General features: G+C 35.3%; 2 pseudogenes; one reads left to right on the top strand and one right to left on the bottom strand.

Annotated features, from left to right (window-relative positions):
* The first annotated feature begins 8,525 nt into the window (after window positions 1-8,525).
* LOC124109647 (large ribosomal subunit protein eL24-like) lies at window positions 8,526-9,003 on the top strand (annotated as a pseudogene).
* A 6,313-nt stretch (window positions 9,004-15,316) lies between these two features.
* On the bottom strand, window positions 15,317-16,160 carry LOC124109646 (transcription factor JunD-like; annotated as a pseudogene).
* Between the last annotated feature and the right edge of the window lie 9,190 nt (window positions 16,161-25,350).

The raw sequence follows: 25,350 nt of genomic DNA, 5'->3' as shown, positions 1-25,350 counted from the left end.
ATTACATTTACAGTGCAATTTACCATATAGAGAAGTGTTCCCATATACCTGCTCTACACACAGATTTTCCTATTATTTACATCTTGCATATTTATGTTAGATTCATTATCATTAGAGAAACAATATAATGGTAACCAAGACATTATTACTAATTGGACTACTTTTTTTTTTTATTTCTGAAGAAATTGACAAAATATACTGCTGAGTGTCCACCATTATTCCATATTATTAACAGTGTCAGAATGTAAAAGTTCTCTGTTCTTCATCTCTTCACTGTCTTCTATTGCCCCTGAATCTCTGGAACCATTAATACTTTATTGTCTATTTTTTTTTTTTTTGCATTTTTTCAGAGTGTCACATAGTTGAAGTCACACAGGTAAGGCATTTAAGACCAGCTCTTCTTTAAGCAGTATGCATTAAATGTGCCTCCATGTCATTTCATATTCGTTAGCCCATTGATTTTGTATTTTGAACAACACACCATTTAATGGAAATGATGCTTTTTAATTAAAAATATGTAAGTGCTTACTGAAGGATATCTGGTTTGCTTCCTGTTCTGGGAAGCTGTGAATAAATAAAGTATGAATATTTTTATTTTTGTGTAATCATGGAATGGAACTCAGGAACTCATGCACACTAGGCAAGTACAGTACCACCTTGCTGTATCCACAATTTAAGACCTTATAAAAATGTGCATGTAGGTTTTCATGTAAGCATTAGATCTCAACACCATTAGATAAATATCATAAATGTGGTTGTGACAATTGTGGTTAAGACTGTGTTTAGCTTTGTAAGAAAATGCCCAACTCTTCCAAAGTGGCTGTACAATTTTGTTATCCTGCTAGGAATGAATGAGAGTTCCTGTTGAACCTCCACTTACAAAGCAGTTGGTATTGTCAGATTTTTGGATTTACCCATGCTTATTGATGTAATTTCTAGTTCTAGTAATCCAGCTGCTGAAGAAGCTGAGACAAGAGGATGACAAGTTCAAAGCCCATCTCAGCAAAAGTGAGTTGCTAAGCAACTCAGTGAGACCCTGTCTCTAAAAATACAAACCACAGATGGGGATATTGCTGGGCAATCAAGAGCTCCTGAGTTCAATCTTCTGTACAAAAAAATAAATAAATAAATTAAAAACAGTATCTGTAGTGTGGCCTTTGTCCTCATTGTGTGAATCATGCAGCTTGACATCCTATGACATAGAATGCTAAGCATCTTTTCCTATGTTTATTTTTTGTCTCTATGTACTCCTGACTGTTTTCCTTTTATTTTTGGATTGCTTGTAGTGATGTTTATCATAGCAGCTAATACTAATTGACTATTTATATGCCAGACATTGTTTTTGGTGAGTAACTAATTTCTCTTTTCCCTCACATTATCCTTATTAAGTGGTATAATTATGATCATCATTTTATGAACAAAACATGTGAGGTCCAGGCTGGTAAAATAATTTACTCAAGATTTTACTGCTACTAAATAACAGAGATAGAATTGGATCCCAGATAATCTACATCTAGTACAAATGTCCTAATTATTATACTCTGCTCCATTTGGAAATGAACAAATGATACTAATCAATGCATTGATACTAAGCCCCACATTAGCCTTTGTCATATGCCAGCTAATCACTGCATATCACTGGAGACAATAGTATGACTCAGAGATGTTTATGTCCCTGCTTAATAGCAGAAAGAACTGGGAGTACTAAAATCTCATGTCAAATAAGCTGCATGGTTCACAACATGAGGACCAAGAACACATTGAAGATACTGCTTTATCATAGGGAATCTAGGATTCATATAATCTTTTTTTTTTTTTTTTTGTACAGGAGATAGAACTCAGGAGCACTTGAGCACTGAGCCACATCCCAACCCTTTTTTTTTTTTTTTGTATTTTGATTAGAGAGAGGGTCTCATTGAGTTGCTTAGCACTTAACTTTTGCTGAGACTGGTTTGAACTTGACATTCTCCAGTCTAAACCTCTCAAGCAGCTAAATTACAGGCATGAACCACTGTGCCTGGCTCATATAATGTTTTATTAATCTCTCTGTTAAAATGTATTTTCTACAAATTTATTTTGAACCTGTCAATAGGAACACAGGGTGCCCAAGAATCTACTCCCCCCCCACTTCTTGTCTTTGGTTTTCTCATCTATAAAACTGAGCAAACCAGATAATGACTCTCTTATTGCAATAGGGTCCTTTTTATCTATTTTGTTGTTGTTTGGTTCATATATTTTTATATAATGGTGGAATGTGTTGTTATATATTCTTACATGCACACAGTATAACAATATAATTTGACAAATATTATTCCCCAGCACTTCCCTTCTCCCTCAATCTCCCCATTTCTTTAATCTACTGTTCTTTGCCAAGGGAAGTATATGTCTATAGGTAGTCTTATCTAAAACTCTAAGGTCAGCCCAACATGACTTATTTTGGCAAGAGCAAAACAGAGGGTTTAGCTGTCTGGATTGTAGATTTCATTACATCTACTATAGAGAAACAAATGGGCAGAGTAGATATGGATATGCTGGCATTTCAGGTTATGGTTAGCTCTTAAATTGATGTCAGAATCAATGAGGTTGGAATTATTAAAGAAAAATTTATGTAAAGCTCCTTCACAATTGGCCACTGCTAAAGATGGTGGATTAGTGACCAAAGCTCAATTTACCTGATGTGAGGCCTAATTGTTATAGGTGAAAGGTGCATACAATATGTTCACCATTATAGGTCCAGGAATGAGGTTGCCACCAGGCAAAGGAGCCAGTCTGGTGGCTTGGCCTAAAAGGTATTTAATATTACCCAGATTACTTTAGGTGAGGTCCATTTGCATTGTTAAATTTTTGCCTGCAGGGTTTTTCTACACAGTTAGTTTCTTCAATTTTTGTTGATGGATTTGAGGGTCCAGATATTGACTTTTATGGCAAGCATCAAGATGGGGTGAGGCTCCTGTTAACAAATACAATCCCTCAAACTCATGGTTAGGAGGAGCCCTGGACCATCCCATGCATTAGTTATAGGATCATTCCATGAGACCATAGGTCCCTGAGAGGAGGACCCAATGTTAATGGGATGCTGTTTCTATACAAGCTTTTGACATTGAAATAAAAATTAAAGCAAACAAGGTTTTCTTCAAGATATCAAGAGTGGATTTGTATAGTTTTCTTCCTCTATTTTGTAGCATAGTCTTTAATTTCTCATGCATTATTTCTATGATGCCTTGAGCCTGAGGGTTAAAGGAGATCCAAGTTACATGGAATATATACCAATCTTTGCAAACCACTTGAAAAGTCTTGCTAGAATAGACTGGGTCATTGTCAGTTTTAATAGACATGGAAATATTCATATCTCCAAAAAATTTAAGTAGATGGGAGATGGACCTATTTTGTGATTTCTCCTGTGGAGGCTGTGGTCATTACTCAGCCTGAAGAGGTATCAATGACTACATGAATATACTTAAATTTCCAAAAAATGCATAATGATTGGAATGCATTGGCCATAAAGCATTAGATTTTAACTCTCTGGGATTTACTCTAGCAGGTTGTAAACCATCAATGACAAGAAAGAGTGCACACTTTTTGTAGTCTCTGACTAGGTACATATATGAATCTACCCCAGTGAATAACATCATCAAGTAAATTAACAAAAGTGGGGATCCCAATTAGAATAAGATATGTTCCATTCTTGTATAATTATACCAAAATACATCTTACTGTCATGTATAAGAGACCCAATAATTTAAAAAAATGCTTATTTTATTTTTTAATATCTTAAATTAGTTTTTTTTAATGTTGTGCCAAGGATTGAACACAGAGCCTCAAAAGTACTAGGCAAGCATGCTACAACTGAGTGATAACCCCAGCCCCTTGCTTATTTTAAATATATAAATGCTTCTTAAACTTAAATGACAAATTGATTTATTATAATTTCAATAAATTTTCTGCAATGAAGAAGAGCAATTTACAATAACTAGTGAAAATATATTTTTTTTCATGAGAACTATTTTCTCGTCTATTTTCCATTCAAATCTTGTCTGATGGTGTTCTGAGTTAATTGTTTTAACAAAAATGTTTTCCAAGTACAGTTTCAATCAAGTCACATTTGCCTATTCACGAAGGTACATAAACCAAAACCTTCAGGAATTTGTTTGATTTAGATGAAGAAGGAAATGGTAACTATATCATAAGAGTGGAGATGTTTTGCACACTGGTTAGCAACTATCTAAATACAGCCATTGGTAGGAGAGTGACTTTAAATCTGAAAACATGGGGCAGATTTTGTAAAGAAGAAACAATACCCCAGGTGTTTCAGTGCCTCAATGAATATGATGTAAGAGATGTCATATAAAGAATGTCATATAACAAATATTCCAGCATCATACAAAACACAAGTTTTCCAATTTTTCTTAAATTTGTTTATAGGAAACAGTTCTTTTATTTTTTCCATTGGTGATGGATATTCTAACTGCAATGTTACAGGTTGAATTTAATAGGTTCTGAGTTTCATAGGATCTGATTTAAATGAAGGTCATTTGGATGAACAAAAATATTGTAAACTTTTAAAATTCAGCACTTGAAATTTTTAAATAAGACTTGGAAATTGGCATGTTGTGATCATTTCTCTAGAAGATTCCTATATCATTTTTAAAAATATTTTTATTTGTAGATGGACACGATGCCTTTATTTTACTTTTATGTGGTTCTGAGGATTGAACCCAGTGCCTCATGCTTGCTACGCAAGCACTTAAACACTGAACTACAACCCCAGCCCAATATTTCTATTTCTGCTTAACCAAACACGAAATCCACAGTTTGTGGTAAATAATTTTTATGTAAGCAAAAGTACTTCAGATACTGTAGATACAAGCAAAATAAGACACCATCTTTAATTTTAAGAAATCTGCAGGGAAGATTGAAAATCAAACAAATACTGACCATTAAACAGTATAACTTATGATACAAACTAAAACATAATGTATACAGGCTCAAAGACAAGGGTAAGGTCTGAGCAATTTCATGAGGTAAACAGGAGTAAACAAAAATATTACTCTGAAGAATGAGGTATGTTTGAGTTAAAATTTATTTTTTACTTACTTTCTATTTCCTTTTCTTTCTTTCATTTTTTTTGAGCTGCAACAAGGGCTTTCTTTGTGGTAGGCCATTGAAGCTCTTGATGTGAAATTAAGATCAAGAATAAAATCCTGCTTTACATAGAGGGTAGTTGATTGACTGAAAGCATGTTAATAAAAATCCTGCTGCAATCAAATACTCCTATTTTTCTTCCAAGAATCCAGATAAAGATGAACAAATATTTCAGTTGTATTTCCATAAGAAATACCTTCTATCCTCAGGTGGCATTGGAATCTCAGCAGACACATTTCTGCTTTGCCTTTACATTGTCACTCTCTTTGTGTGACCCAAACCCAGGATTACTGACCTCCGAATCACCCACATGACTCTAACACACATCCTCATGCTCCTTACACATGGGACTTTTGGTATCTACAGATTTTGGAGAAGTGTAGGACAGTTCATGTCAGTTCAAATGCAAAGTGTTTGTCTTCCTGGCCAAGGTCATGAGGGGACTCTCCATCTGCACCACCCACATGCTGGGTGTGCTTTAGGCCATCACCACCTACCTCAGTGGCTCCTAGTTGGCCTGCTTCAAATTAAAAACCACAAATACCATCCAGTGGCTAATTGTTTTCTTATTAATCCTCACCATCTCCACCTCTATCAATCCAGTTTTTTTAATACTGTGGCCAGACCAAATAAAATGCAGCCTGGTCTTCTATTTCTCACTGACCACTGTTCCTTTCATCTCATGAACTACAAGCACAGGATCCTCTTTTTTTTGCACTGATGGCATTCAGTGATCTCTAGTTTTGAGGCTGTATGGTTCTTTCAAGCAGATACATAATAATAATCTTTCATAGATGTAAACAACAATCGTGTTTTTTCAAAGCTCCAGATTTTCTCCATGAAGTTCCCCAGAAAAAAAGGCATTCATGCCCTTCTGCCGCCCATCATGTGTTTTGACATCCAGTATTGTTTGAACTCCATCATCTTACTGTTAATAATCATAGTGTGAGCAAGCTATCTCATCTTGAGATGTCTTCAAAGGCTTGGTATCAATGGTGATGGCATGCTCAGTCCTTTTGTGCTGATCTATGCTGACACTCAAATATTAAATCTATGCAAATTAAATGGAGAAAAAAGTCTGCTTCTGACAAAACTGATCAAAAGCAACTTTGTCAATTCTTACTAAAATAATATTATCTATTTCAGAAAATTTTACCTCTTATAAAAATCAATAAAATAGAATTAAAATTTTCTCTTACAACAGTGTTATCTAAATAGATAACAAATAGCTTGTGGATAATTTTTTTTTTCTGTATATGGATCAGTTTTTTTTCAACATTTGCATTAATTTTCATTGTATCTTACACCATTTGTGTATCATAAAGTTTTATGTACTTTTTATGTAAATTTTTATGTACTTTGTATCTTAGACATTCGTATTTGGTCTCTCTCTCTTTTTTTTTTTTTTTTTTTTTTTTTTTCCTGCATTAAAGTTCCTGATATTTCTCTCAGTGAAATTCTATTAGAGGAATATTGATGCTTTTCTCTTTTTGTCTATTAATATGCACATGCTCATATCAAAGCTACTCAGGAGTCTGCAGTAGTATTGCAAGTTTGTGGAAACCTTAGGTAACTTAGTGAGACTCTGTGAACACAACAGGTAGAAGATGAATCTCATTGGTGGACCACCTTAGAGGTTCACTTCCCTATACAAAACTACTACAACAACAAACTGAACAAGAGAAATACAATAAATACCATGAAAGAGTACTTCTTGAACAAGAGAATGCCGGCATTATTTAAAAAATAGAAGTGTTGGGCACCATGTGAACCAATTAGAAGCCACACACACTTCTGTTCAAAATATAAAAAATAGTATAGTAGGTATAGAAAAGAATTTGATGATTACTAAAATTTTAAACAGAATTACCACATGACCTACCAATTTTATTTCTAGCTATATTTTCAAATGAACTGAAAACAGATATTCAAACACTTGAACAATGAATATCAATGACATCACCATTTCCACTAGAAGATACATGAAAATCCAAATTTTCATTAAGAATGAAAACAAATGTGTCTATGTATTTATATGTATCCTTGTCTGAATAAGCACATGTACATATATATTTGTTCATATTCATGTATCTATATCTCTTTATAGCATCCATATATATGTTTGAATATTATTCTGCAATAAAAATGAAATATTGATACAAGTGATCATGTTTACAAATCTCAAAAATATTAAGAAAAGTAGACAAAATCAGACATGAAATTTCACCTGTGCTGTAACTATATTTATATTAAATATTCAAAATTTGTAAACCATAGAGTTAGAAAGGAGAGAGTTTGTTGCCAGGGGCTTGGAAGGCATTTAAGTGAGTGGTTGATTAACTGATTATATAATTTATTTTCAATAATTAAAATGTTTAAATCAAAACAATTGTGGTAATTATACCACAAAAGTATAAATGTCATTACTTAAATTATTTTTGATGAGCTCTTTTATGAGAATTCAACCTCAATAACCCCAATAAGAAAAAAAAAAATCTTTAAAACACTGAAGTCTATACAACTATAGCTAGAGGTGACAGAAATGAACTATGGAACTGGACATAACTTTCTTATCCTTGTATTTGAACACATGACCACAGTAACTGCATTATGTAGAACCACAAAAATAGAATTCTAAATACAATGAGTTATATTCTATGTATGCATAATATGCCAAAATATGTTCTATCATCATGCATATCTAAATAGAACAAATAAAATAAAATAAAAAGAAACTATGGATTTATAGTCACCCACATGTACTCTGCATCACCAAACTAAAGCATGGATGGTAACACTGGATACTAGAAATCAAGAGCCTTCTCTGTGTCAGGCAGTATTCTTGATTCATTATTCACTTTGTCCTTATCTTTCAAGTATCATGAATCCTGATTTGAAGACTTCTGATCTTACAGATGAGTAAACTAAGTTTGAGGGATGACTGATTTTTCCAAGATCACTATCTATGCAGACTAAGGCTCTGACAATTAATTTGTGTGATTTCCAATTTACTGTATCGTGTATCACAATACAAAGTCAGCCAGGTTTTTATGTGTGTTTGTTTTGTTTTTTGTTTTATTTTGTCCCCCCCCCCTTGGAGGAGGAAACAAGTGGTAGAAATACAATAGGGCACCAAGAACTATCTGCATAAACTATCAATGTTAAAAACTTGATCGTGGTCATTGTTACACTGGTAAATAGGTATGTGAAACATGACAATGTAAGAATTATATATGTATAGTTTATTGTATTTCAGTATTACCCTAATACAATTGTTTTAAATTTGAATGAAAGAAATAAATATATTCCTCAGAAAAACAAACAATATATTTGGAAAGCATAGGAAAAAATGCTGAATATTAAATTACAGATAAGCCACCACCATGAAGGTCAAGCTGTGCAGTTTTAGTGGGTACAAGATATACCCCATATACAGGAGTCGCTATGCAAGGACTGACAGAAAGGTTTTCCAATTTCTTAATGCAAAATGTGAGTCGGCTTTAGTATCCAAGAGGAATCCTTGGCAGATAAACTGTACTGTCCTCTACAGAAGAAAGCACATAAAAGGCCAGTCAGAAGAAATTCAAAAGAAGAGAACCCAACTTGAAGCCAAATTTCAGAGGGCCATCACTGGTGCATTCCTTGCGGATATCATGGCAAAGAGGAATCATAAACAGGAAGTTAAAAAGGCTCAATGAAAGCAAGCTCTTAGGCTGAAAAAGGAAGAAAAAAAAAAGGGCTAAGCAGGCATTTAAAAAGACAGCAATGGCTGCTGCTAAGACTCCCACAAAGGCAACCCCTCAGAAAAAGACTGAGAAACCTGAGAAGTTTTCTGCTCCTCAAGTTGTTGGAAAATGCTAAATTGGCAGATGAAATTTTAAAATAAAGAGGTAACCCTTTTAATTGGAGAAATGTTAAAATAAGGCAATAAAGATGCATGATTGAATGCTAGCTTTGCTTTGATATGTTTAGGACACACTACATAGACTGAAAGTAGTGGAATTTTGCATAGATTTAATCCAAGTTGACTATTCAAATGCTCTTTTCCTGTCATTTCTCTATCCATGACAGGCACATTTGTTTTTTTTATTGGGTTTGACTTATACATTGGGACTCCCCCCCTTCTCCCACCATTAGCTATTATCTGATTTGATGGTGCCAAAAATTAATAGCTGTATTAATCTCTTGCTCCCAGAAAATAGCATCCCCCTTTCTATTCTGGCTATATTATTCTGCCTCTGAAACCAGGGACACTAAATAAGAGTATATTTTACCTATTCCCAGAGTAGTTTGTTGAGCTAGGACTTTTGACAAAGCTGTGCCAAATAAAATAAAATTGCTCAGTAGCCTGATGAACAATAAATGTGTAATGTGATAAGAAAAATATTATAATTTGTGAACAGGCTTGTACTCTATAGATGTCTTTATTATCTGCCCACCTGTGCTGAATTGCAAGGATACAACAATGCATAAGCCATGTCTTAAACAAGCTTTTTCAAGGTAAAATTATGGTGCATGTCAACATTTTCTTCATCCCCAATTATCCAAGTTAATGAATTATGAATTTTCTTGATGGTGCATATTAAATTCAGGCATTATTCTAATTGTTGAGTAAAATAAATAGTTTGGGGGAGAAAAAAAGAAATTACAAATTAAACACACTTATAAAAATTTATAAAATTTTATACCTGACAATATCAAAAGCTGGCAAAGATTGGGAACAAGAGGAACTCTCATACATTGCTGTTGAGATAACAAAATTGGACAGCAACTCTGGAAGACAATTTGGTACCTTCTTAAATATCACAATAAAGACTTAATATGGCCCACTAATTGTATTTCTCATGGTTAATTCAATGGAATTGAAAGCTATGTCCACATAAAAGTGTCCACAAAACCCACATACAAATGTCCACAGCTTCTTCACTCATGATTGCCAAGAAAAGAAAGCAGCTAAGAGAGATTTCAGTAGCCATTTACCTGTTATTAATGTAAACACTTTGATACATCCAAACACTGGAGGGTCACTCAAAAAAGTTAATAAAATGGAATTTACTATCAAACATGAAAACACATGGAGGCATCATTAATACATATTGCCAGAAAGAATATATCGTCTGAAATGCCATATTTGTGTGATTCCAAATTTATGACATTCTGGAATAGTCAAACATTAAAAATAGTAAACATTGCCAAGAAATCAGCCAGAGTAGATATTAAAGAGGTGAAGAACAGGGACTTCTGGCATGGTGAATCTACTCTGTAAGATGCCATCATGGTGAAAATTGGCATTATTTTTTCTCAATGCTTTAAAAACTGTAGAATGATTTTTTAATATATAACTAAACTATTGCCATTAATAATTATTTAGTACCATCACTATTGGAAAAATATTTTGAGTTTGTACTTACAACAAATGTTTCTCAGTAATATACAAAAAAAATAGTAGAAACTCTGAACAGGGAAGGCATATGGGAACATGGTCCTATATGATTCATTTTTCTGTACAACTCTCCTTAAAATAAAGTTTGTTCATTAAAACAATCAAAGAAGGCTTGGTGATTTTCCTAGCCTCAAAAATGTCTGGTCCTAGAACTGGCCCTCAACAATAAAATTTGTACTGAGAATTAATAATTTCCAATAACCTTTTCTTTCTTTTTCTTTCATTTATATTTTTTGGTATATTTTTCTGTGAAGTGTTTCTGATCTTTTCCAACAAGAAAGTCAAGAAAATCTATTTTTTTCTATTTTAATTATCTTTTTAGAGAACAGTGAACATAAGCCCTTAGTGAATAAACTAGTACCTTACATTAAAAAGATGCTTATACATCAATAAAATAATTATTTATCAGTCTGCTCCATAGATAGTAAATCATTAAATACTAAGGAAAAGATGTTCTAAACTTATTTTACTAAACTCATATTCATGAGAAAATTATCTGATATATTTTTTAAGTCCACCTCACTTCCAATATGCTACCTATAAAATGAGATTACTTTCTTTTTCTTACCCAACATATTTCTGGTTGAAATAAATGAAGATAGTCCAAGTAAAGGGGTTTGCTGATACACACTATGGGGCAGATAAATTGTGGGTGATATTACTGAGAAACACAATCCTATTGATCAGATAAATAATAGGCATTTTGTGATATTGAGAGATCCATAATCTTTCTCCATTTTTTTTTTAAACTTAACACTTCCCATGTTGATCTTCCAATTCTGAGCTATGGTACTTACTATCACTAATCTACCAGAAACAGATAACATTGTCTGTGAGTTATATCTTTCCAGATCAAGTTCCATTATGCTCACAACAATATTTAGTAGAGTTGGACATGATCAGGGACAGTCAGGACCTTCCCTTATATTTCTCACACAAGGTTAACAGAAAAGAGGTTTTCATTTTGGTTTCTAGAATGGGAAAGAGAAAATCCTGCATGATTGGCATCAACTTTTTTTTTCACAGTTCTTAAACTACCTGCTCATGGCTAAGCTGGACTGTACAGTAGCTGAAGAAATTATCTTCAAGCACAGATTGGTTCATAATGACAATGTATATCTGCTAAATATTCAATATTATGAGGGTGAGAGAATGAGAAGATAGACTACAATGGAAAGGGGAAATTGGAAGAAAAACTGGCTCCCTCAGGAAGAAGGTGCTTTAACCTATCTCTATTCCCAAATGAGAAAAATCATTGGTCAAATTTCATCCTTCCTTTCTCTCTTGTCTACTTTCTTCCTTCCTCATTTCATTGGTTATTTTCTTCTTATTTCTCATTTTCCATCCCTTCTTTGATTTCTTTCTAAGAGAAGATGTCTCAGTTCACTCTCCATATTTACTTCTCAGAAACTAGTCATTTGGAAAATAAAGCTCTATGGGAGGCATATCCATTTATATAGGGTGTCATTACTCTAATTTGTTTTCAATTGAAAAACCTGAAAAATATATTGTAAGAGTATACACACTCACATGAAACATTAGTTTGGGGTTTATAAAAATTTATATTCTTATACACCAAGCCACATATATCTGGGGTATAGTGAGAGGCCTTACATTGTTTTGCTAGGAACAGAACCAAAAAAAAAAAAAAAAAAAACACGACAACAGCAATAAAAACCAAATTATTTTCTATCACATTACTGACTTTTCTGTAATAAAAGCAGTTTATGATAATTTAAAGTTATTTTGTCTTGTCTTGAAAAATATTTAAACTTTCAAATGAATTTTTACTGATTTTTTACACAAATACCAAAGGATGATTTTGTTCACTGAAAACTTTAAAGAAAAAATGTTTTCCAAAGACAATTTAAATTCATTTCATGAATGACAGCAGACTTTGGGTGTTCAGGTAAAGTAAGCATTTTCTTTTCTTTTTTTTATGGATCTTTATTTATTCATTTATTTATATGTGGTGCTGAGAATAAAACCCAGTATCTCACACATGCTAGGCAAGTGCTCTACCACTGAGTTCCAACTTCAGCCCCTACATATATACTTTTTGCTTGTATTATTGTATATAATAGTTGAGTTTGTTTTTACATAATCATACATGAATGGGATATAATTTACTCCATTTCAGGCTTCAGTTCCTCCCCTTCTCTCCCTTCTCCTTCTCCCTATTCTCCTTCCTCTACTCTTAAAGTAAGCATTTTCTATAGATTTTTTTTTTTTTTTGTAATTTGAAAGGAGAAAGGTAATTGAATCATAAGAGTACAACTTTGCCCCAAATATTTGAATCCATACATTGATATCAGGATGGCCAAAGCTTGGGAAAAAATGAAAATTTTTCTTGAAGAAAACTCAAAGCCCTGGGTACCTACTTTGTACCCATGAGTCTTTCAGGCACCAAGTGACTATTCTAGATGAGGCACCAGAGTTAATGAATACTGCAGCATTATTCAAAGTGTAGCCATTTATCTGAGAAGACTTTCTTTCTGTTATTACTGAATTTATTCATGGGAAATAGTCATTTTCCCTTCTCGGTCATAGATGTGTGAAGGACAGTTTAACAAGTTGAACTTGACAGTTTCTTCTACCACAGCCTGGTTTATTAGTTTCCCTTGAAATGAAGAATTTTTATTGAATTTATTAAAAATATGTGTGTAAAATATTGCCTTCTACTCTTTCCTCAGCAGCAAGAGAACTGATGTTCTATTTGCTTAACTTTGTTGCTTTCTACAAAACATCTCTAGGCTTCACATTTGGATTTCCAGCTAAACTCAGCATGATGTTTATGATAGTGCTTCCCTTATTTCCCTATTTCTTAACACTGTGATCCTATCTTATATCTCCTACATTACAAACACCTAAATATTTTAGTGCAGTAATTGTCCCAATGCGCGCACACACACACACATGAAAAATGTTGATTCCACTTCTCATGGAACTTAGCTTTTATTTGAGAAGCATTTCATTATCTTCATCCTGCTCCCATGGGACTCTGTCACTTCCCTTGACTGATCCTCATGTGTTTTATTTATTTCAAAGCTTTTTACCTTTATTTCAGGAGCATTATGTCAAGAGTATGAATAACATTAAATTCCATTAGAAATAAATTTGATAATATTGGAGAGTTAGAGTGTTAAAATATTTTATCCCATCATTTCATACTTCCATGTAGAGACTCTGATAGAAATTATAGCTACTTTAAGTGTTGTTTGGATCAAAAATTTAAGATGTGGGCTAAAAACCTTGAGTAAAATACCCAAATTGGAGTCATGGCTGTGTTATTTAATGCAGTTTTACTAAGTGACCACAAAACTCTGGATACACACACACACACACACACGTTTAAAGAAAGGAGTCTTGGAGGTGTCAGTCCTCTCCTGGGGAAAACAAAAAAATGTTTAAAAATATATTGTTTTTTGACGACTAACATTTGTCAAAGCAAGCTAATGTTAGGGTAGTCATTTCTCCTCTAAAGCATGAAGTCTTGAGTGTACTACATTAATTCTCCCAAGCCAGGCATTATCACAAGCCTAACAACTAAGATAAACTGTATCAGAGAAATTCTCAGCCCAGTTATACAAGAAGTTGAAAAAAGAATGAACACCAATTGTTCTAAAATTATTTTATGAAATAGAAAATAGAAAAACCTTCTAACTTCCTTCTATGAAACTAATATCAACCTGATGCAAATCCAGATAAAGACAAATCAAGGAAAGAATATTTCAGACCAATATTCCTGATGAACAGAGATGTAATAATTCTCATTAAAATTATGCCAAGCAACATACAAAATCCTATTAAAAAGATATTCAACATGATCAGTGGGGTTTGTCCCATGGATGCAGGGTTGGTTCAACACATGGAAATAAACATTTTTTAAGTAAATAGATGTAAAGGCAAGAATCAGAAAATTATCTCAATAATTGCAGGAAAAGCATTTCACTAAATACATGGTCAAAACACTAGAAAACTATGTACAGTAGAGATATATCTTAACACTATAAAAGCTGTCTATCCTAAACACAAGGGAAACTTATACTGAAAACAGAAAACTGGGAGAACAAAGGATTACAAACAGGAATGTGGACCCACAGCAAAACAAAAACAAGAACAAAAGAACAAAAGGGCAGGGGGAGGGGTGTCAGAAGGACAGAAGGGGGGTAGCCAGAGCAAGGAAAAGGCATAGTATTTTTTTCTTCCTCTCATTTCTTTCAAAAACAAACACAAGAAAACACACATGCACACACAACTGTTTGTTCCCTATTAGAAACATAAATAGTGCGAAACATAAATAGTGGAAAATCGAACACTCTGTTCTTCTCTCTTCCAAAGGCAAAAAAAAAAAAAAAAATGTAAAAGAAAAGGCAGGCTGGAGGCTGCTCCCCAAGAGCCCGCTTACACAGGAGCAGCCAGGGCGCTCAGGTTTATGCAACACAGGGAAGCGTGGGCAACAGAGGCAGCTCAAGGGGGAACAGAGGCAGCATGAAGGGGGCGTCATGTGCTCGACCCCTAAGGAGCAGGGGGCCCAGCTTGTCCAGGGTGCCGTCTCCAAGTTCTGGGAACCCCTCAGGTATATCCCTGGGGACCATGCCCTCTCCATGTCCTGGGCATCCTCAGGGAGGGGGTCGCCAGGGCCACACCCTCTCCAAGTATTGGGAGCCCAAGCCCCCCCACCAACCCGCCCCTCAAGGAGAGGGTCAGGCATGCGCCCCGAGCTCAGGCTCAGTATTCGGGCACCTGGTGCTGGGGCAGAAGCTGGCAGCCACTGTTGACGTGGCTGAGGACTTTCTGCTTGAGCTGCGCCACCTGCTCGCGCAACAGGCTCACATGGGAGGCCAGCTCCGTGTTCTGGCTCTTGAGCATCTTCACATTTTCCTCCAGGCACAGATGAGCTCCAGATTATGCTTGCTGTACTTGCAGGCTGCGGTGCTGTTGAGCAGCTGCTTGGGCTCCGACTTGATGCGTTGCAGCATGTCCATGTGGATGGATGGGCGACAGCAGAGGGCTCTCACCAAAGCTTGGCACAGGGGGCATCATCTGAGGCTTGTCATTGAGCATGGCCAAGCATAGAGGCCCCAGAGCACCAGGGAAGGCATGCTGGGAAGTGAATGGGCCAGGCAGCAAAGGCGGGCCTTGCAGCGCGCCCAGCACCAGTGGTGCCACCGGCATAGCTGCTCAGTTTTGCTTAAACCCGAGCCTCTGGCGCGCCCCTGGCTAGGGCCAGCTCTCTGCATTGTGTGGGTGCCTCCAATACCTTGACGGAGGGTTCTCCTGCAGGTGGCTGCGCCAAGCTGGTTCTGCTTGTGCAAATCCTCCAGAGCCTTGACAATATCTTCATGAACTCCTGCTCCTGGCTGCCGCCATCTTGGAGTAGAGGAACTGCGTGCTCATCAGTGTGGTGGTGACCAGCCCTTTGAACTGGATGATGAGGCGCTCCAGCTCAGGAGAGGCGAGCTTGAGCAGCTCCACTTCAGCATGGAGAGCAGGCCATGGGGGGCACCTCGCTGGGGGCGCCATTTGCACGCAGGGGGCCCATACGTGGCGCTGCTGCTTCTGGCCCCTCCATCAGAGGCCTCAGGGGAACAAGCGGCCCCGCTAGGTTGCCGTCATTGCCACTGGCACAGTGCCTCAATGCCCTAGAAAGGTGTTTCCATCCTCAGTCTCCCCCACCAAGCTGGCCCGAGTGGTGGTGGGGGAGTGGCCTGGACTCCCTGAGGATCCACGCCCCCCACCACCTTACACTTGACCCTGCTCCCACCCAGGCAGCAGCAGCTGCGCCTGGACCTCCAAGGGCAGAGGCTCCTAGGAAACATTATTCCTAAGGGAGAAAAATTTAAAGCATTCCCTCTAAAAGTTAAAAAAAAAAGAAAGAAAGAAAAGAAAAAGAAAAAGAATGCCCTTTTTTACCACTTCTATTCTACATCATCATTGAAACACTATCCAAAACAATTAGATGAAAGAATTAAAGATAAATGAAGAGAAAATGAGGAACTCAAAGTACCACTCTTTTCTAATGACATGCTTCTGTATTTAGAAAATCCAAAAAAATTCACCTGAAAACTTTTTTGACTAATAAATAAATTTAGCAAAATAGCACAATATAAAATAAACACCCATAAAACAAATGCATTTCTATAATTAAGCAGTGAATCCACTGTAAAAAAAAATTAGGAAAACCACCCAATTAACAATAGCCTCAAAAAAGAAAAAGAAAGCATGAAATAAAATACTTCAGAATCAATCTAAAAATCAGGAAAAATACTTCTACAATGAAAACTAAGGAACACTAAAGATAGAAATTTAAGATCTTAGAAGAGGTAAAGATGTCCCGTTCTCTTGGAAAAGCAGAATGATCAGTCAAAATGGCCATTCTAACAAAATAGTTATACAGATTCAATGCAATTCCTTTTAAACTCCCAAAGACATTCTTCATAAAACTAGTAAAAGTAAACACAAAATTAACTTGAAAAAATTAGGAGAGCCACAATAGCCAACACAGTTCTCAAAAAAATGAGTGAATCAGTAGGCATTATAATACTAGACCTTAAACTATACTACAGAGAAATAGTTGATAAGAAAGGTATCAAAAGACATGTAGACCAATCTATACTAGACAAAGGTGCCAAAAACATAAATTGGAGAAAAGATAGCCTCTTCAACAATTGGTGCTGGGAAAACTGGAAATCCATATGTAGAAAGATGAAATTAAAACTCTGCTCAAAAAATCAACTCAAAGTAAATCAAAGACTTAGACATGAGAACTGAGACCCTGTGCCTAACAGAAAAAAAAGAAGGTCCACATCCTCAACATGTTAGCTTAGGATCTGAGATCTTGAACAAGACTCTTAAAACACAACCAGTAAAATTAGGAATCAATAAATGGGATGAATTAAAACCAAGAAGCTTATTCTCTGCAAAGGAAACAATCTATAACACGAATAGAGAGCCTACAGAATGGAAAAATAAATCTTTACCACACACACACACCAAATAGAGCAGTAATCTCCAAGATATATGAAGACCTCAACAATCTTAATGCCAAAAAAGAGACATAACCCATCAATAAATGGACTAAGGAACTGAACAGACACTTCATACAAGAAGAAATACAACTGATCAAAAAACATATAAAAAGACCATCATCTTTACCAATTAGAGAAATCCAAATCAAAACTATTTCAATACTTCATTTCACTAGAATGTAGTCATAATGGCAATCATCAAGAATACAAGCAATAATAGTGTTCATGAGGATATGGGAGAAAAAGTACACTCATACATTGCTGGTGGCCACATCAATGTAGAGTAGGTCATTTCACAATGTCTAAACTAGGGAACCAACCTAGCTCCCTTCAACAGAAGAATAGATAAATAAAATGTGATATATGTGTGTGTGTGTGTGTGTACAGAATATTACTCAATCCTAAAAAGAATGAAATTATGCCACTTGCCAGCAAATGAATGGAACTTGAGAATACCATGCTAAGCTAAATAAACCAACAGAAAAGTTCCAAGCGCTGAATATTTTATCTGATGTGCAGATGCTAATTCACAATCAAAGGGACTAGGGAAGATTAAATGCACTTTGGATTAGAAATAGAAAAGAAGGGCTGGGGATGTGGCTCAAGCAGTAGCACACTCGCCTGGCATGCATTTGGCCTGGGTTTGATCCTCAGCACCACATACAAAGATGTTGTGTCCACCAAAAACTAAAAAAATTAATATTAAAAAATTCTCTCTCTCTCTCTCTCTCTCTCTCTCTCTCTCTCTCAAAAAAAAAAGAAAAGAAAGAGAAAAGAGTAGGGAGGAAAAGAGGTATGAGGTTTTGAAGGATAACAAAATGGATCAGATATTATTACCCTGCATGCTTACACAAGTACATGACTGGTGTAATTCTACATCATGTACAACAAGAAAAACATGAAGTTATACTCCATCTATGCATGCTGTGCCAATGCATTATACTGTTATGTATAGATAATTGTAACAAATGCCAAAAAGATAGAATCAAACAAATTGCAAACTATAAAAATTAAAACACTGTTGTACTGAAATAGAAAGCAACGTACAGACCAATGCACAGAAAAGAGAACAAGGATAAGCCTGGACATTCACTTCACAATCATCTTTGAGGAGGGGGTCAATAATACAGAATGGATAAAGGGTAGTCTCCTTAACAGATGGTGCTGAGGACACTCTATGTCTACATGGGGAAAAAAAGAAAACCAAAACCTTTCCTACACCATATCAAAACATCAAGTCAGAGAGAAAAAAAAAATATAACAGTGAGATGAGAATCTGTAAAATTCTTGGAAAAAATACTTGGGTTCCATTTACGAATCTCTTCCCATCCTACTAAGGTGACAAATATGATATTTACTCTGATTTGATCACTACACAATGTTGCATGTATCAAAATATCATGTTATACAACACATGCAAATAAAGTTGCTGGTTTTCAATCTAAATTAAAAAAAAGAAGAGCATAAGTTTGTGAGCAAAATATAAAAGAAAATACAGAAGAAACACTTTGCAACATTGCTTTAGGAAATGGTCCTCTGGCTATGACAGTAAAACGACAGAGGACAAAAGCATAAACAGACAAGTATAATTTTATTAAACCAAAAGTTTCTGCACAGCACAATAATGCATGAACAGGGAGAAGATTTAACTGTTAGAATGAGAGAAATTACTTACACATCACCTGAGAAGAGTATAAAGTCTAACACACACACACACACACACACAAATCCCTATGAAAAACCAGTACACAAGCTGGACACATTGGGACATACCTTGAATACCAGTGGTTTGAGAAGCTGAGGTGGCAAGACCACAAGTTAAAAACCAGCCTCATCAAGTTAGCCAGGCACTAAGCAAGCAACTGAGTGAGACTGTGTCTCTAAATTAAAAATAAATAAATAAATAAAAACTCTGGGGATGTGGCTCAGTGGTTAAGTGTTGTGGGTTCAATCCCTAGTGGCAAAAACAAAAGGAAACAGAGCAGCATGTTGTTTCCAAGAAATGTGGTTCAGGTAAAACGGGTGCTAATCTTCAATGGATATGAAAGTTTAATAGTATAAGATAAACAACTTCTAGATATTTGCAGAATACTTCTGTACTTACACTTTACAATACTATAATGTTCACTTATATGTTTTCAGAGTACATATATCCTACTAGTGTTCTTACTATTGTGCAAGAGAGGAATGAAGGAAGCAAGCGATGGAGGGAGGGAAGAATGATGGAGAGAGCGGAGGAGGCAGAAGGCAGAGAAAGGAGGCCTAGCCCCATGATGCTCTTCTACACAGTCAGGATTCCTGCTGAAAGTGGACCTGTCCTTTATTGAATATTGTGCTACTGCTATCATAATTTTTATTGATTATATCTTACTACTTACTTTTCATAAGTAAATTCCAAGAAGACAATGGACGACAGGTATGAACACAGCACACAAATGTAACCTGCAGATATATCACATTTGGCCACCTCATGCACACTGAGATTTCATTCCCATTACCATAGAAGTCCAGTGGGCCAAGGAAATATGGGAGCTAAGAGAGAGTTTGGTACAATGTAACCATGTCCTATCCACACATAAGTTAAAAAAGGGAGGATTATAAAATCCAGGGAGACCACACATTAATGTCCAACCAGAATTAGACTTAAATATAGAAAGAAGAAAGCTTTGTCACTCAAGGTACTTCACTCTGTCAGCCCATGTCTCCAGCTGAGGATGTGAAGGGAGAGGGAAAGTAGGGTGATCCACAGTCATTTTTCTTCCAGTTATTTCAAACTCATTAACAAACAAGGTGGAGAAACTTTCACAGTTATCAAGGTGTAGTAAAAACAATTGCACTGGTTCTGTGTAACATATTCATTTCTTTGGTATTAATGAACACAACATGTATGTACAAGATCTACAATGTGACTTGTTAGTAAGTTTGCATTTAGAATTGATATGGTATACTTAAAGATGAATGTTAGAAGTCTTGCTAATAATTAAAAATGTTATAATTAAAAGGACAATTAAAAGACAGACAAACTGTACCATGATACGTGCAGAGATCACAGAAGAAGGAAATAGATTTCTGTGGCATGATGTCAATGGCACAGGTCACCTGCTTTTAGACAGGGACTCTAAGTTTTCATTTTGCATTGGACCTGAAAAATTACACGTTTCCCTAAAAATGCCAGTAGAAAGGTGTATATTTCCTTGGAGAAAGTGCTGATTCTAGGATATGGTAAGATAAATTAAAAAATGAGCCTTAACATATGAAGGAGGAAGAGAAGGAAGAGTAGGAGGAGAGTCTCCCAAGGGCATATGTGGATTTCTGAAAAGTGACATAAGAACTAAGGTAAAAGATCCTGAAATAGTTAAAGTTGGAAAAATATGAGCAATAAAATAAAAAAATATTACAGTAAATTATAAGTGAAAGCAACGAATGAATATATATTTACTGATAAAACATAATTCACTTCATTGATAAAAAAGTGATGGAAACAGACAAATCTTTGATATAGAAGAGTTCAAAACAATGCAGGATAATAGCATCCCATCCTGCATGTGGAGCTTAGTATCCTTGTCATTTTATGGATGGGCAGATTCAGTGACTTGATTGTAACAAATAATGAAGGAATAAGGAAAAAGTATTACATTCCCAAAGAATGAACCTGGCACAAAATATTTTGACAATGGATGGACTGTAGCACTTTAAATATTTCAGTGACCATCAGGTAACCTCATCATGCTGTGACAACAAGGCATTACAAATCCATACTATTCCTTCCAAAATTATTATTATTTTTTAACAAATAATATAATTTTATTTTCTCATAGTTCTGGAGACTGAGATGCACAAGATCAAGATGCTAGCAGGTCCAGCTGTCTGGTGAAAACTTGAATACACATTCTTCTCATCAGTGCATGGAACATTCTCCAAGATAGATCATAGGATAGGCCCCAAAATAAGTCTCAACACATGTTAAAAAATCGAATTAATATCACGTAATTTTTCAGTAAAATGTAATAAAATTAGAAATTGATAACAAGAAATTCTTTGGTTTACTTTTCATATATTTGTATAGTTTCCAGTGTTCGACCTGCATTTGACTTGATTTTTTGCTTCCTGCAATTCTGTTGACAGTAAGTTGACATCATTAATATAAGACCTTGATTATTTGTGCCACTGTTACCTTGAAAACATTGAAAGTGGTTTAAAGATGAGCTATTTTTACCCCACTGGAGAGAATTAACTCACCCAGTTCAAGGAAATAAAGATTTGACCTGGAATACAAACTGATATGTATAGCTTTACTTAAGATTAAATTTTATTTTTTTAATTATTGCTCAAGACAATACAATGATCTTGACATATCACACATTTGATTCAAATAGGGTATTAATTCTCATTTTTCCACGTGTACAGATTGCAGGATCACATTGGTTATACATCCATATGTATACATACAGCAATCCTAGTGTCAGTTGTATTCTTCTGCCCTCCCTATCCCCCCTCCCCTTCCCTCCCCTCCCATCACATCTCTCTACCCATTCTACTGGGACACTTATCTCTCTCTCTTTTTTTCTTCCCTTCCCTGTCAAACCATCGTATATGTATTTTGTGAAACCATTCAGATCTCCCTCCATCTTCCATGCAATTGCCCTTCTCCCTCCCATTCCCTCCCACCTCTTTTCCTTGATTCATGGTAATCTTCTTCTCATGCTCTTCCTCCCTACTCTGTTTTGAGTCACCTCCCTTATATCAGAGAAGACATTCAGCATTTGATTTTTAGGGATTGGCTAACTTCGCTTAGCATAATCTGCTCTAATGCCATCCATTTCCCTGCAAATGCAATGATTTTGTTATTTTTTAGTGCTGAGTAATATTCCATTGGGTATAAATGCCACATTTTTTTTATCCATTCATCTGTTGAAGGGCATCTAGGTTGGTTCCACAATCTAGCTATTGTGAATTGTGCTACTATGAACATTGATGTAGCTGTGTCCCTGTAGTATGCTCCTTTTAGGTCTGTTAGGTATAGTCAGAGAAGGGGAATAGCTGGGTCAAATGGTGGTTCCATTCCCAGCTTTCCAAGGAATCTCCAATTATTTAATTAGTTCTCTTTATAGGTGATTGAAAGTGACCATTTTCACAAGCAGGAAACAAACCATAAGGATACTCTATTCCTCAGTGTTGAGTGCCTACCTTTCAGTGATCAAATAGAATAATTAGTTTTAATTTGTTTTTAATTAACAAATATTTATTGCATATGTTAATGGAATTGAGCATAATAATTCCAAATTATTATGTTACACAGTTATCATATCTAATTATCTATCTTCTACTTTCATCCCTTGCCCTGCCTCAGCACCCTTCCTACTATGCAGAAATTACTACTGGGCTTCCTTATTACTTTAAAAAAAATCAACTCTAGGGTGTAGGTAGCAGACATGGTAATAGAAAAAAAGATTTCTGCAGCCACAAACAAGCAATTGCAGGAATTATCTCTCCACATCTCAGAGATCATAAATGTTAACATCTGACTAAGTCTCCCTTTATCTCATTGTGCACAATTAGAAAAACAATCTCCAGCTATTGCTTTCACTATGCTGACCTTAATTTTTCCATAAATCATCCAATTGGCCTCAGTTCCCACAACCTAAGAACAGGGATTTTACTGAGATCATCAGAAACCACTATGGTGCCAAATCTCAAGGTCTCTCCTTTGCCACCCTGTAGTTCACTTTTAGTGGTTTCCAAAACACGAGGTTCTGCCTTTCTTTTTAAATTCATCTCTTCCAGAAATCCATGTCATTACATTTCTCTGGTTTTTCTATCTCCTTAACTGGATGCCCTCACTCTCTGCCTTCTTCATAGACTTTTCTTCTCCATTGCTAAATACAGGTTTCTCTGAGCCCTAGCTCAGAGAAATGCTCCCTGTACTTCTATATATTCACTCACACCCAGGGTCATGCTCAGTCTCATGGCAGTATTTTCCAAATCCCTTTGCCTCCCAAATATTCATTTTCTTCCCAGTCCTCTCCTGTCACCTTCAGACATGTTCAAGTGGATATCTAGGAGAAATCACAACATCAACAAAAAAGCCTTCCTCAAGACTAGCACTCTTTTCCCTGCCTCATGAGGTCTTTCTGCCCCATACAGGATTGGGTATCAGCAACTACCCTAGAGTGCTCAAGTCAAAAAGTCAGCAATTGTCCTTGGTCTTTTCACCATTACACTCACCCCAATCCATCCCCAAACCCTGCTTATCTTAAAGACAATATTATAAACATATATGTGTGTGAGAGAGACAGAGAGATTTTTATATTTAAAATTATAAATATATAAGTATACAATTATATGTATATTAAATATCTATAAAATATATAATTATAAATAAATAAATCAGGTTAAACTACTTTTATTCCTATTACCAAGTCATGCCATCATATTATATCATATATATTCTATTGGTAATCATATCCATGGGGACAAGTTCTGCTAAATGGCCACAAATTCTCATATCAAGGAACTTAAAAGATGCTTTTGCCAAAAAAACACTGATTATTCACTTAGGCTTACAGATGCCAAATAAGTGAGATAAAACTTGGCATCTCTGAGATATATTTATTCTATTTTTTGGCTTATAATAATCACAGCATAGAAAAGAGAAAGAAATACCTGCAATATTAATAAGGACTCCTGAAACATCCCAGGCATAATAGGTGTAGGAAGAGGCCATGACTGAATTGAAACCCTTTCCGTACTTCTGAATAAAATTTTGAAAAAAAAATACACATGCACAAATACACAGACACACACACACACACATAAACACACAAAAACATAAATATATACACTGGGTAGTAAGTGTAATACTCCCTTCCTTAACTGTATGATTAATTTCATACATGCAATTAATGAAGATTTGTACGAAAAAAATTTAAAAGCTGCTTGTAAAACAAGTAGTGAAGGGCTTTCTATGTGTTTCATAACCAAGCCAGCCAATAAGTAGGCAGACACTCTGGTGGACACTAGAAACCTAAATGGCTTTGCAGATGTGTAAATATTCATAATCAGTCTCATTTAATCTCTTTATACAACAACAACAACAACAAAAAGCTACCACCACAATGTTCTACCCTTTGTTTGATGCTACAGTAAGCTAAAGCCTTAACAGTATTTTTACTTCATTAGATCATTAGAAATTAGGCACTCTTTGGAGTTAATCTGCAAATTAAAAAAAAAAAAAACTCATAAAACTAATGTTTTTTTCATTTTGTATCCTTTCACACTTTTTGAATAAACGTTATATTAAAAATGAAGCTAGATTACAAGTTAATAAATTTATACATATTTATTTGCTATCAAGTTAGAATGATTATTTCTCCATGAATTATGCTGTAATTGATAACAATTAAGAAGAAGCTTAATTTAATCTACCTCCCCATCCCTAGTACAAATTTCTCTATAGCACTTCTGACACCTTTATCTATCATACTGTGTTCAATACTGCAAACTTCTGGAACATTTATGTAAAATGCTCCAGAAGTTTGGAACAGTTTCTTAGTGGTATATTCCAGAATGGTTCTATGAAACTCTGCATTACCATTTGCTCAGCCTAACAATTTCTTAAGACAATGAGATATTGATTCTTCATTTTTTTTGTTTCACCCAAACTTGAAAAGCATATGTTATGATTAAAATCAATATAAAGTGAATATATAAATTACTTTTCATAAAACAAATGAA

The sequence above is a fragment of the Marmota monax genome, unplaced genomic scaffold (genome assembly GCF_021218885.2).
Source record: "Marmota monax isolate L192 unplaced genomic scaffold, Marmota_monax_Labrador192_F-V1.1 WCK01_AAM20220418_F8-fsc00262, whole genome shotgun sequence".
Lineage (NCBI taxonomy): Eukaryota > Metazoa > Chordata > Mammalia > Rodentia > Sciuridae > Marmota > Marmota monax.
This window is presented reverse-complemented; position numbering and strand designations above follow the sequence as displayed.